Source organism: Nuphar pumila, chromosome 8, assembly GCF_984573655.1.
Source record: "Nuphar pumila chromosome 8, dmNupPumi1.hap1.1, whole genome shotgun sequence".
Classification (NCBI taxonomy): Eukaryota; Viridiplantae; Streptophyta; class Magnoliopsida; order Nymphaeales; family Nymphaeaceae; genus Nuphar; species Nuphar pumila.
In genome coordinates, this window is record NC_143256.1 from 54,118,981 (window position 1) to 54,133,906 (window position 14,926).

Below are 14,926 nucleotides of genomic sequence, written 5' to 3' on the forward strand. Positions count from 1 at the left end.
GGACCCCAATCCTTGCGCTTTGGTTTTTCCTGATTCTTTTCTCGCTGCTAAAAATTAGATTGGGAACGCTTATTGTTGTTGGAAGACCTTCTTTTTTGACCTCTGAATCCTTCTGAATTGTTGACATGATCATCCTTGTTACCTTTGTTGTCGGATGAGAGACCAGCGAAAAGAGTGAAATGGGCTTTCTTCTTTGCATCTTGATTGCCCCTTGCCAGAGTGGTACCGTCATAGACTCCGTTATCTATTCCCATCTCGAGCCATTCAGCTCGCTCAGTCAACTCAATAAATGACTTGGAAGGGTATGGGAAAATGAGGCTTTTCAGGGGTTGAGAGAAGTTATTGAGGATGAGTTGAAGGGCATGCTCTTCTGAAATGGGGGTTCTCATCTTGTTGCAAGTATCTCTCCACCTACGGATGAAATCTATGGCCTTTTCGTTGTCATCCTGCCTCAAATTGCATAAGTGATTGAGGGTTGGCGGTGCCTCAGTATTGAACATGAATCTTTCTACAAACAGGTTGACAACTTTATCAAAATCACGCAGCTCGATAGGGTTGATGTGCTCCGCATACCACTTAGCTGCTATGCCCTCCAAACTGCGAGAAAAGCACAAGAAGAGGGCCCGATTGTCTTCACTGAACCTATCACATTCGGCGAAGAACATTGCGAGATGGGCCTTTGGGTTGCTGGACCCATCGAACTTAATAAATTTTCAGGGTAGATCTTCCAGGCTGCTGTCCCCATCTAAACCAAGGTAGAAGTCCTGTCTGGTATATATCCTCTTTCCCTTATCTTGGATCTGTAGATCTTTGACCATCTTAGTCAATACTTGAACTGAATTTTCTGCCGGGACCCCATCTTTAGGCTTGTTGACTGATTCGGGTTTCTCTGCTACCTTCTTGACTTGTCGCAGTTGTTTTGGGACGAATACAAACTGCTCTTCTTCAGAATCCTCTCTTGCTGACTCTGTGCCTTCAGAGGTACTGTCCTGCTGAATTTTCTTTTTGTTGATCCTGACATGCTTCTTCACTGGCTTTCTTTTGACCTTGGTTTTAGAGGATGTTTTCTTTGATCCTGCCCCAGCTTGCTCGGACATCATTTTTGCCATCATCTTTTGAAAGATTTTATACATCGTCGAGTCTACATCATCCTTATCTGAATCATGTTTTTTGGATAACCTAGAAGAGTTCATCTCTTCCACTTCGTTGTCATTATGTTGCTGAGCTGCCCTTCTCCCTGCTCTCGTTTGAACCATGATTGGAATTGTTGGTGTTTTCTGAAGAATAAATGAAGGGTTCAGATCAAAGAAATTTTGAAAGGAAAAGAGAATTTTAAAAAGATCTCTCGATAAAAAGGATTTTATATGAAGAAGATGGAATATACGAGGAAGAGTATTTTTGAAGATGAATGACAAGACCTTGAATATTTTTGAAAAATTGCAGGCAGGATCAAAAGAATTTAAATAAATCAGAAGAAGAAGAATACGCCTGGACTTTTGAAAGATAGGGGAAAGAATTTAAAAGAATGTCCAGGGTTTAAGAAATTTATGAGAGAATAAAGAAATAAGAAATATACCATCCTGGATTTTGAGAAAATAAAAGAATTTTTATGAAATAAATATCCAAGGTTTTGAAAAGATAAAAATTTTCAAGATAATATCTAGAAAAAAAAGAATCAATTTATACAAGCAATGATGCACAAAATAGCATTCCCTAGAAGCTGACTCTAAATGCAAATTTTGAAAAGGCTCGTAGGACCTTAATCCTAACTTCTAAGGTTTAGATCATCTGATTCCAATCAAGATACGCCAATATACTCAAGTCGAAGCTCGAAGTACGTGGCGTAAGAATATTTCTCCGGTTCTAAGGTAATGGCTTCCCAACATCCTTGAGCACCTACCGATATACCTTAGACTATGGCCCTTAGGTACGTGGTAGGGGGGCACAAACCCAAATAGGTGGTTCAGTTGTGAGGCTCTCTCTCGAACTATGGTTCAGTGAGACAGCCCAGCAATGTGAAGACCGGGACAATATAGGTAGGGAGGTTTTCAAAAATATGCTCAACATGCCAAAAATCAGATGGCTCTAATGCAAGTCCTAAAGAGATAGAATTTAAATGAAAAGAAGCATACACTTGCATACATTGTTTGCATTCAATCCCTAAAATTGAGGAGAGTTGTATTTCAAACTTAAATCTAATGTGAACATGAAATAATCTCCTCAATATGGTCCTACCAAACCATACTTAGATCCTATATGCATTATGTCAGCTTAGGACAGAGTCTAGGCTCCTAAGGTTTGCATGGAAATGGAGCTGACATTTAGAGAATAAAAACTTAGATAATATCAAAGCAAAGCAAAAGGCAAAAATTCGACCGGACGGAGACGAGTCCCATCACGGTCGCCAAAACTGTGATCATCGCAAAAAAAAATTCTCTCTTGTGGTTTATCTTTTTTCCTTCTCTTTTCCTTTCCAGCCTCTATTTCCTCCTTTTTTGAAGGGAGGAAATAGAAGAAATAAAAGAAGAGAGAAGAGAAAAGAATAGAGAGAAGAGGAATTCTTTTGCGGGGTCTCACTTGACCTTAATTTTGAAAATATTTAGGAAAATAACTCGCCTCCGTTTTGAAATATTTGCGGGAAAACTGGGAGACGGGATTCGCTCGTCGGTACGAGGTTCGACTGTTCCTGGCACCTTTACCAGGGGTAATCGAACCAAGGGTCGAATTCATGCCTTTTGCTTTGCTAAGAAATTATCTAAGAATTTATTCTAAGTTTAGATGCACAAAGAATCATGCTTGTGCGAATGCGAAGATGTATGCTCTTTTTGAAAATGATTTGAAATTTTCCAAGTGTTTCTGAGATGAATCTGATGATAGAGTGAAGAGATGGTTTCTAACTTAGAACTTAAGATTTAAAGTTCTAAGTTTTTGGAATAATCAAAAGCTTGGGAAAATAAATCTGGATTTGGAAAGAGATGATTTTGAAGTTTGAGATAAAAGAAGAAGAAAGGAAAATTCAAAGTCATAAATGGACTTTGAATGAGGATAGAGATGTAATGGAATTGAATTATAACTTTGATGTTTTTGAAATCAGAATAAAATGTGAGAATTCTAAATAGAATTGAGAAATAAAATTTGATTTGAAAGTTGGGAATTCGAGATAGAATTTGAATCCAAAGTCTGGATTTTAAATCGAGATCAAAATTTGAACTCTAGATTTAGAGTTTGAAAAATGGGAATTGGATTTGAATTTTGGGGTGAAATGGAATTGGATTCTAGAATTGGAATCCAATGATGAAATTTGGATCTGAAATTTTGAATGGAATTGGATTCAAGATTTGGAATCCAAGATGAAATTGGGATCTGAAATTTGAGATCCAAAGTAAAGTTGGATTCTGGATCCTAAGATGGAATTGGATCTGAAGTCTGAGATCCAAAGTAGAATTGGGTTCTGGATCCTAAGATGGATTTGGATATGAAGTCTGAAATCCAAAGTAGAATCGAAATTTAGATCCTAAATGGAATTTTGGATCTTAAGCCTGAGATCAAAAGTGAAATGGGGATCTGGATCCTAGAATGGATTTTGGATCTGAAGTCTGAGATCCAAAGTGAAGTCGGGTTCATACTTGGAAATCTGGATCCAAGTTGAGATCTAACTTTGGATTTTGGAATTTCAAAATTGATTTGAGGATGAATTTCAAAGTCAAATTGGACTTTGAATTTGAAACTTGAATTTGGAATTTAGAAAATGAATCAAGAATTTTAAAGTTAAATTGAACTTTGAATTTGATTGGAGTTTTGAATATAAAATGAACTTTGGAATTTCAAAGTTAAATTGAACTTTGAAATCTGATTTGATTTGGAATTTTTGAATACAAGATGAATTTGAAATCTCAAAGTAAAATTGGATTTTGAGATTAAAAAATGAAGAGATGAATAGGATTTTACAAGAATTGAAGATTGATTGAAGAAGATATCAACATCACTTGGATTTTTGAAAATGGAATTTTGGAAACATGATGCAGTTCTATCCTAAGTGATGAATGAATTTAAAGAATTTAAAATTGGATTTTGAAAAGCATATCCATTCTTTAAATGAATTAGGAATGAGGTTGAAGATATAATATATCCCTGACTATGGTCATTGGATATATTATATAGTAACCACATTTAAATTCAAGTGAAGAATAAAATACATTTTTAGTGCTTTTATAGAATTTAAAATGAAACTAACTCTCAATATACCTTGACTATATCCATTGGTATATATATTGAATTAATTTTAAATTAAATTCTGATAAAAGAGGAGAATATAAAATAAAATAAAATATGATGATTTTGAAAAGGATCCAGTGTGGATCCAGTGTTATTTTATAAAAGATAAAAACACTAAGTCTTGTTTACATCCTGACTATGGACATTGATGTAAATCATCAACTTAGAATTAATTACCTCTTACGAAATGGTGCACGTGCCATTCGTATTGCCATTTGTGAGAATTTGAGAAATAAAGGCAAAAAAAAATGCATGAAAAACAAGTAATTCATGATGTTTACAATGCTCATTCATTCTACCTAAAGTAGAAAATGTAGATTCTCATTAAGATCTAAATTATTACAAGGTTTATATTTGAAAATACAAATCTTAAGTGATGATGCTCTCCTCAGATCCCCTGCAAAACACTTGATTAATATGAAAAAATAGAAAGAAATTGCATATATCACATGGATATCTAAAAAAAAAAAAAGTTCATATATCAAGACATAAATGATGGAAAAGATGAAAGGGATATACATACCTATATACATGTATATAAGTATATATGTCTATACATATGTATATATATACGCATATATATATATATACATATATATATATATATATATATATATATATATATATATATATATATATATATATATATATATATATATATATATATATATATATATATATATATATATATATATATTGGGTATATACAATGGGTGAAGTCAAGAACCAGCATGGTCCGAGGTGAATCATCATGAAATGTGGTAATTCTTGATAATTATCCACAGAAAAGAAGAGATATGGTGGTTCATTGGGAACTGCCATAAAAAAATGCAGCAACTATGGTAGTTCATTTGTTGAACTACCATGGAGGGAAAGAAGATACAGTGGTTCATAGTGAACCACTATATATAAAAAAAAAAATGCAGCAACTATGGTAGTTCATTGTTGAGAAGGATGATCATGGTAGAATGATTTCATTAAGAAGATGATTTGTTTATAAGTGCTAATGAATTTAAACGAAGGGATGATTATCTAATGTCTAGCAGATCTATGAAAAGACGCAACTGACTATTCGCACGCAGTAGAATCATAAACATAAAAAGAAATATATACAACTACAGAATCGAAAAACATGAAATTGTGACAAGTAGTGGAGACCCTTTCACTCATATTTTTGAAGCTGCAAACGAAGTTTGTTGCCCTCTCCTACTAGTTTCTGAACAACATTCTGATGGAGGATAAACACAGTAACACATACCCGACCCAAACAAACTGTAACTTTTATAGCTAGACTAATGTTCACCTATAGTAATTTCTGCATGAAAAAGACCTTTTCAAAGGGGAGGCATCAACCACCCTGTTCTGCAATATAATTGTACTTTTGACTGCGAAATTCTATGATGATTCCATTAAACTATTGAACAGTATATATCAAATATTGATAAAAGCCTGACCTGGAATATTTAGGTTCACCACACAGAAGGCCGGATCTGAAAGCACAAAAAAAAATGCACAGCAACAACTAGCATGAACAAACTAGGATGAGCAACTGCTGCCCCAACTTTAAAAAAGGACATGTCAATTGCAACCAGCATTCCGTCATATGGGGAGACAAGTTTAAATGCACAGGAGTGTGACTGGATGAGGCACCAGCGGATCAGAGTTAGTTTATTTTAACCCTGCAGTTATTTGGAGCGGAGATCGCCAACTTCTCCATTATGAGAGATACTTTTTAGAAATTTTCCAACATCTTCTACAATGAGAAACACAGTTCTTTCTAACTGAATTTGTATCATTTCAATCTCTCTTGGTAAAATAAATAGCACAGGCAGATATTCTCATACTGTACCAGTTAGTATCATACGAGGTGTGCGAAATTGCAACTTGATCATAGAAACAGCTAGCATGTTCTGTGAAACCAAACAATTAAAATCAATCAATCAGCTCAACTTATTAGCTGCTCCTCCCTTAGAATCATCACAAAATGTACAAAATTTGCAACTTTCACTATGGTTCTAGAAATCCCTTCTTCGCTGGGTTAATCATCTTCATGATAGACAAGTATTATATACAGGAAAAGACATAGTTCATGTATGACCTCTTTTTTTTAGATTTTTGCAAGTTTTGAAAAACCGACAGTACACGATGAGTCCACATAACTAGGTGATCTTTTCTATGATAATGGATGATAAATGTAATGATTTACATAATAAAATGAGAAAGCAAAGTCCCTTCAATTCATAACAAGAGATTTTATTAGGTTAGGAATCTACCTGAATACTCATATCCAGCAAAACAAAGTTTTAACAGATGCCTCTTGCATAAAAGCTGACTTAGCAGGTCAGAAGAGATACCTTTTTTTTTGTTTGATGTGCCTTACTTTCTTCCGACCCCCCTTTCTCTTTTTTTTTTGAGAAAGACCTCACGTAAGCCGGAAGCATTCCAGCATATAGGATATCCGCATGTCAGGTCGAATGCCTCAATGGGGAACTGTTGCAAACCCTCAGGTGGAATCTGAGGATTCTGAAGAGCACGATGGATTGCAGCAACCCACAAGGCTAATGTATTGTAGGTGGTAAGAGGATATCACCCATATTATGGATGATGTATTGCAAAAATTGATAGCATCCTTAACGATATAACAACTTCCTTTATTGATGAAAATCTTAAATTCATCGATCCTTCAAATTCAATATACTAACTAACAGATCAACCCCAAATATCGGATTTAGAATTTCATAATAATGGATTGATTTCTGCTGCTCAGGTCCATAAGGAATAAAAAAAAAAAAAAAGCAAATCCATTCAGCCAGATCTCGGTTTGGGAGTGGACAGGTTAACACGATGTTCCATATCATGTGCAGGATGCTACCCCATCTCGGACTCGAACATTGAAGCAGACGACATTGGGACTTAGAGATATGCAGAGGGTCAGAAATGGGGATGACATACAGACGTTCATACACAGGAGGTCATTGATGCAAATAACACAAAATTGCAAATAACACTGAAACTGGAAATCAAAACGTAGAATAAATAATCTGATAATAATAAAAAAAATGATGAAAACCAGAAACGAGACTGGACATATTCACATTCAAATCTTGCCTAAGCATAAAGAAAATTTTGAGAAAAGAGAACAAATGATATTGGAATCGTGTTCCATTTGCTGTAGCAATGAGGGGTCGATCCTGCTATATGCAGATCGATCCCTCCCGTACTGCCGAATAATCAGAAAAAAATTAAAACAGAAGAGAGTAATAATAAGAAAATTTTGCAAAAATCAAAGAGAAAAAGGGAAAACTGATGAAAAATTAGAAGACAATAGGTAATAGGAGATGTGGAGAAAGGGGTCTCTTGCCTTTTCTACAGGGATTCTGAATGATAGCCCTCGAATCAGGTTGCAGGAGTTTGATGTTTGCAGAAATTTTGAAAGAAGGGATCGAGCTTCTTCTCTTCTATTCCGGGAGCCTTCTGCTAATGGAGAAGAGGAGAGGATCAGTGGGAGAGGGCGGAATTTCCTCTGTAGTTTGCCATTTGCCGGAGATTGAGAGGAGGCCTGGTGCCAATGACCGATCAGAAGCTTGAGGAACGATACTCGGCTGCCAAATTTCGATGTTCTGAGATGGGAACCTTTTAGAAGAGAAGGCAGAAAGAAGATAAAAGGGGAAGAAAAGGATGCGCGAAACGATGGAGGGGTGATAACATATGTAGAGAGGAAGAGGGTGCCGGGGCGAAGATGGATGCCCTAGGGTTTCCTCGTCATGCCCCTCTTAAGGAGGGGGGTGAAGGTTCGGGAATGGGTCGACGGTTGAAGATGAAGGGCGATGGAAGGGGGTTCGAGGGCGAGAGATGGATGGTGATGGAGGGTTTCGGTGGTTCTGCAGGAAAGGGAAAGAGGTAAGAGTGAGGGGGGCGGCTTCCTTTCGCCGCTTCTTCGCTTACGAAGGGTTTTAAAACCCTAAAAAGAGTTTTTGCGGAGGAGCCCCTCTAATTTTTGATATTTTGCAAAGTGGGGGCTTCCGAGGCTTTTAGCAAAATTAATTTCAAAAAAGACTTCAAAAACATTTGCTTTCTCGTAGTTTTTCCAATTTTTTTGGTTTCTTGTGTTATTTCTCAATTTTTTTGTATTTTTAGAATAAAATCCTAAAAGACAAAGATTAAAATTAATTTTTTTTGTGTTTTTGCAAAGACATTTACAAAAGGGAATTTTTCTGAGAATTAAAAGCTATTTTTGGGGAAATTTCTTCAGAAAATGCATTTGGATCCGGATTTTGAGGAAATATGGATTTCAAGCACTGGATTCGGATCTGGAATTGAATTTGAATATATTAATATGGAATTTAATCCAGAAAATCTGAAGAACGATTGAAATTTAGCTTTGGTTTTCTCAGAAAGTGGAACCAGGGGCAAAAGGGGTCATTTTTACAAAATTTTGAAAAAATTGGGGTGTTCACAAGAATACAAGGAAATATTACATAATCACAGCTGCACAAACAAGGATGTGCACACAACACTCTCTAAAGGCTGACTCTAAATGCAATATTTAAAATGGCTTATAGGACCTTAATCCTAACTCTATGGTTCAGATCATCTGATTCTGATCAAGGTATGCCGATATACTCAAGCTGAAGCTCGAAGTACGTGGCATAGAAGTAATTCTCCGGTTCTAGGGTAAGGGCTTCCCAACATCCTTGAGCACCTACCGATATACCTCGGACTATGGCCCTTAGGTACGTGGTAGGGGGGCGCGAACCCAAATAAGTGGTTCAGTTGTGAGGCTCTCTCCCAAACTATAGTTCAGTGAGACAACCCAGCAACGTGAAGACCGGGACAATATAGTTAGGGAGGTTTTTTGAAAACATGTTCAGCATGCAATAAAATTAAAAGGCTCTAATGCAAGTCCTAAAGAGATAGAATTTAAGTGAAAAGAAGCATATACTTGCATACATTGTTTGCATTCAATCCCTAGAATTGAGGAGAGTTGTATTTAAGACCTAAGTCTAATGTGAACATGGAATAATCTCCTCAATATAGTCCTACCAAACCATACTTAGATCCTATATGCAATGATGTCAGCTTTAGGATAGAGTCTAGGCTCCTAAGGTTTGCATGGAAAATGAAGCTGACATAGAAGAATAAAGACTTAGAAAATATTAAAGCAAAGCAAAGGCATAGATTCAACCGGACGAAGACGGGTCCCATCACGGTCGCCAAAACTGTGATCATCGCAAAAATTTTCCTCTCTAGTGGTTTCTCTCTCTTCCTTCTCTTTTCCTTTCCAACCTCTATTTCCTCCTTTTTGAAGAGAGAAAATAAAAGAAAGAAAAGAGAGAGAGAATAGAAAAGAAAGAAAGAAAGAGAGAGGAATTCTTTAGCGGGTTTTCACTTGACGTTGATTTGAAAATATTTAGCAAATAACTCGCCTCCGTTTTGAAAATATTTGCGGGAAAAATGGAGAGACGGGATTCACTCGTCGGTACGAGGTTCGACCGTTCCTGGCGCCTTTACTAGGGGTAATCGAACCAAGGATCGAATTTATGCCTTTTGCTTTGCCTAAATATTATCTAAGAATTTATTTTAACCCTAAATGCATAAAGAATCATGCTTGTGCAATGCAAAGATGTATGCTCTTTTTGAAAGATGTTTTAAAAACTTCCAAGTATTCTGAGATGAACTTGATAATGGAGTGAAGAGACGATTTCCGAATGATTGAATCTAATTTAGAACTTGAAATAGATCAGAGAAGTTCTAAGTCTTTTAAAATAATCAGAGTTGGGAAAATAAATCTTTGAATTTGGAAAGAATGATTTGAAGCTAAAAATGAAAGAAAATGGAGTTTCAAAGTTAGAAATGGACTTTGAATTTTAAACTTAGAATGAAGATAAGGAAATGAGTATTTGAAGTGGAATTGAATTTCAAATTTGAAATCAGGATGGACTTGGGAAATCCAAATGGTATTTAAAAAATGGAAACGGATTTAGAAGGTTCAGGTAAGATCTGAAATTGGATTTGAAATCTAGAATTGGGAATGGAATTGGATTCCCGATCCTAAAATGAATTCTGGATCTTAAAACGGATTTTGGATTTGAAGTCTGAGATCCAAGGTAGAATTGGGTTCTGGATCCTAAAATGGATTTGGATCTGAAGACTGAGATCCAAGGTAAAATTTGGGTTCTGGATCCTAAAATGGATTTGGATATGAAGTCTGAGATCCAGGATGGAAGTTGTGTTCTGGATCCTAAAATGGATTTGGATCTGAAGTCTGAGATCCAAAAGTGGAATTGGATTCTGGATCGTAAAATGGAACTGGATCTGAAGTCTGTGATCCAATGTAGAGTTGGACTCTGGACCCTAAGATGGATTTTGGATCTAACTTTGGACTTGGAATTTTTAATTTTGATTTGAGATTTTGAACTTTGAATATATAAATGAATTTCAAAGTCAAATTGGACTTTGAATTTGAAAACTTGAATTTTGGAATTTAGAAAATGAATCAAGAATTTCAAAGTTAAATTGAACTTTGAATTCGATTGGAATTTTTGAATATAAAATGAATTTGAAATCTCAAAGTTAAATTTGAACTTTGAGATTGGAAATGAAATAGAATTGAAAATGAAAAGATGAATTGGATTTTATAAGAATTGAGGATTGATTGAAGAAGATATTTACATCACTTGGAGTTTTGAAAAAGGAATTTTTGAAAATATGATGCAATTCTATCCTAAATGATGAATGAATTTTAAATTTTGAAAATGGATTTTGAAAACCGTATTCCATTCTTTACATGAATTGAAATAAGATTGAAAATATAATACATCCTTGACTATGGTCATTGAATGTATTATATAATAATCTATATTTAAATTCAGGTGAAGAATAAAACATATTTTTGTGCTTTTATAGAGTTTAAAATGAAATTAACTCTCAATATACCCTGACTATGGCCATTGGTATATATATTGAGTTAATTTTAAGTTAAATCCTAATAAAAGAAGAAAATATTTGAAAGTATGATGATTTTTGAAGAAGATCCAGTGTAGATCCAATGTTATTTCATAAAAGATGAAAATCCTAAGTCTTGTTTACATCCTGACTATGGCCATTGATGTAAATCATCAACTTAGGATTTAATCACCTCTTATGGAATGGTGCACGTGTCATTCGTGTTTCACCATTGTGAGAATTTGAAACAAAAGGGAAGAATGATATGACAATGGATAATTCCTGATATTTACATGCTCATTCATTCTATCTACAACAGGAAATGTAAATTCTCATTAAGATTTAACTTATTACAACATATAAAATTGAATTTACAACTCCAAGTAATGATATTTTCCAATGTTCCCTGCAAAACGCTTGGTTGGTATAAAGTGAGAAGAAAATGGAAATGGCAAAATATTCACATTGAATCTAAGGATACCGATAACTAGGTGGACATGCCTAAATATAAAAGAATGCACATATGAGAGGCAATGGCATATTCTGTATTCATGAGAAAATGCGCATATATACATGTATATATATACATATATATATACCGAAGACCTATATGTAGGAAGGCATATGTAATGGGTGGAGGCAAGGGCCAGGATGGTCCAAGGTGAACCATCATGAAGTGCAATAGCCATAGCAGCTCATGATGCATTACTTATGGAAATAAAAGGCTACAGTGGTTTCTTGTGAACCACTGTGAAAAGAATGACAATTATGGTAATCCTTGGTGAAACATTATAACATTGAAAAGGCCACAGTGGTTCCTTGTGAACCACTGTGAAAAAGAATGTCAGTTATAGTAGTTCTTGGTGAACTACTATAACCATAATAAAAAAAAAACCCACAGTGGTTCCTTGTGAACCACTGTGAAAAGAATGAATCCAATGTCCTATGGTGAGATTTGTGGTCATATACAGGATCTGATATTTTTAGAAGATCATCTTTAAGGTTTTAAGGAATCCCAGACGCAAACACAAGAAGGTAAACTGCAAAGTTTTGCACTGTTCAGAGAATTTTCAATGCAACTTTTTCCTGTAAGACGGGGTGAAGGCCAAATATCTAGAGTGAGTTGAGCCATCAATTCATCCATGCCATATGAATGCTGAACTCAAAATGATTAAAATGGGTCAAATGAAATAACACCAGATTAGTTCACAGGATCTTGAGACATTTGCTCAATCGCCACATGTTAACACCAGCTCCATATTCACAGAGAATTTGTGAAATGAATAACAAACGACTTGCCACAGATATCAGTGAAAGCGAAGGATAACGACTTTTAGATAAAATCTTGGGTTCTGCTTCTTCCTTCCAGTTTGGATGGAGTAACTCAGATGCACCCCTGTGCACCAACACATGGGTAGGTATGATAAGAGAATCCTGAAACTGGTGCCCTACGATGCTACCATTTTCACATAATATAACAGTTTTAGAAGCGTGTCCTTGTTTCAAATTCATGCTTTTCCTAACAGACCTAGGGCAGCGACAATAGGAATGTCGCAGGTGTGTGATATCCCTGTTTGCGGGAAACGTGAAGATAAATGGGCGAGGCATAATATATAGGGGTATCTGGTGAAGTATGGTCTAAGTGGGGTGGAGGATATTGTACAAGATGGTGCCGAGCAGGACATCTGGCGACACTCTTTGCTGATAAAGATACTTCTGTAAAGAGACCATTACAGATCTGGGGAAGGCCTTGATGCTATGACAGAGTATAGGCATACTAATGTAATTAGTTCAACAAATTTAATGTCTAACATCAATTACTAATGGAAGCCAGAAAATGAGGCTAATGTGAAATGCTACCTTCAGTAATGAATATTGACTGTATAAAGAATTACATGAGTATGAGACAATATTAAATGGAAACCAGATCCACTATTAGGCTCAACCGATTATAGGGTATCCAATGCCATACTGGGTCATATTACAGTAAAAGTGTAAGCCATTCATGGATTCAACAGTTCTATAGTAAACCGATGCTTCAAAAGGGAACACAACATATTTGAGGAATTCAAGCAGTAGATGAGAGGGGTAAAGGGCTCGCACCTAACCACCACCACCTGATTTGCGGCTTAGCCCCTGCAAAAAAAAAAAAATTTAGTCAGATCGATAGCATACGAATTGACTCTACATAGTATCTTCATGAGTTGGGAGGAATATGATGTAAGTTAATGAATGGGCATGATATGGCTTTGGTTAGATAGTATATGATGAAGAGATGGAAATGAAGGCAAATGCTAGAAATGCTATTAGTGATTGTGACGTTGCAGATGAGGATGGAAATGATATGCTGGGCGAGATGACTGTCATCAGAACTTCACTTTATCATATGATATAAAAATGAAATGATTACAATGTAGCATAAAAGAAAACCAAAAAAAAAAACTGATGCGAAGATGCAACCAAATGCCAATATAAAAAATGAGTGAAACCTATATTCTCAAGAACTCACAAAGGAAAGTGCAAAGAGCAATTCCACTTGTATGAGACTGTTCGGATATCCGAACTCTTTATTGAACCGGATTTCACATTTGTTCATGTTTTCGGCCCTCCTTGGAGGATGACCAGAGGCACACAGCCGTGTGAACGTTTTTTTTTTTTTGGTTCAATATCAAAAAAAAGCTCTTCTCATTATGTCTCCAGGCAACTTGCAGAGGCCATTAAGTTACCTCTATGTTTTCACGCTTAGTTATCCTGCAGATCGAAACAAGTGGAACAAAACAAATGACAAGGAAATGCATAACGGAGAAACAACAGGCTGAACTGTAAAATGTACAAATGGGGAATAGTAAAAGAAATTGGTACAACAGATCGTAAAGGGAGAATAGCATAAACATAAGTTATAATAGCAGTAAATGATTAACACACATCGACTATTAAACTCAGAAAGAAATAAACATTCTAAGAGGAATACCCTCTGAACATATGTTCAATACCATGAAACCAGAGCAAATCACCAAGAAAATAGAGACAAACACATAAGATATGTCGGGATGGTGAATGGATATCAGCGATGCTTCATTATGTAGGTACGAATGGATTTTAAGGGATTTAGCATTATATGAATACGAGCAGGAAATAAACTGCAGAAAAGAAAGAAAAAGTGTTGGGATGATAGACTCATCTCTATTGCTATCGCATGTTTGTAGATCGATTTTGCTATGGGCAAAACGATGCTACAGGGATGCCTTAATGTGGTAAAATAAATAATAATAATAAAAAAAAAGAAAATAAGATAAAACCCACAAAGAATAGAGGGGACGAGGTACAGTAGAGGCAGAGAAGCAGGTTTTTGCAGAAAGTTCTAAAGGAAAGAGGCACGGTCATTCACCTGTGGTTCTTCTTGATGGAAGGTCGACCTTTGGTGGCTTCCGCTCTGCTGACAGAGGATCGTCCTTCTTCTACCAATTGGGGAGAACCAGAGAAAAAGAAGAAGGAGAGGGGATAAAAAAAAAGGGCGCAATGGCGGGGTGGAAAACCAGATGCTCTTCGTGATGAACAAGGGATGATGTAGCGGTGAAAAGGAAAAACCAGCCTCCCCTTTCACCCTTCTCGATGTTCCTTTATATAGGAAGAGATGAACCATCGAGAAGGCGAGGGTTTGTTGGTGATAGAGGGCAGATTGTCTCGAGCCATCGATTGGAGGGTG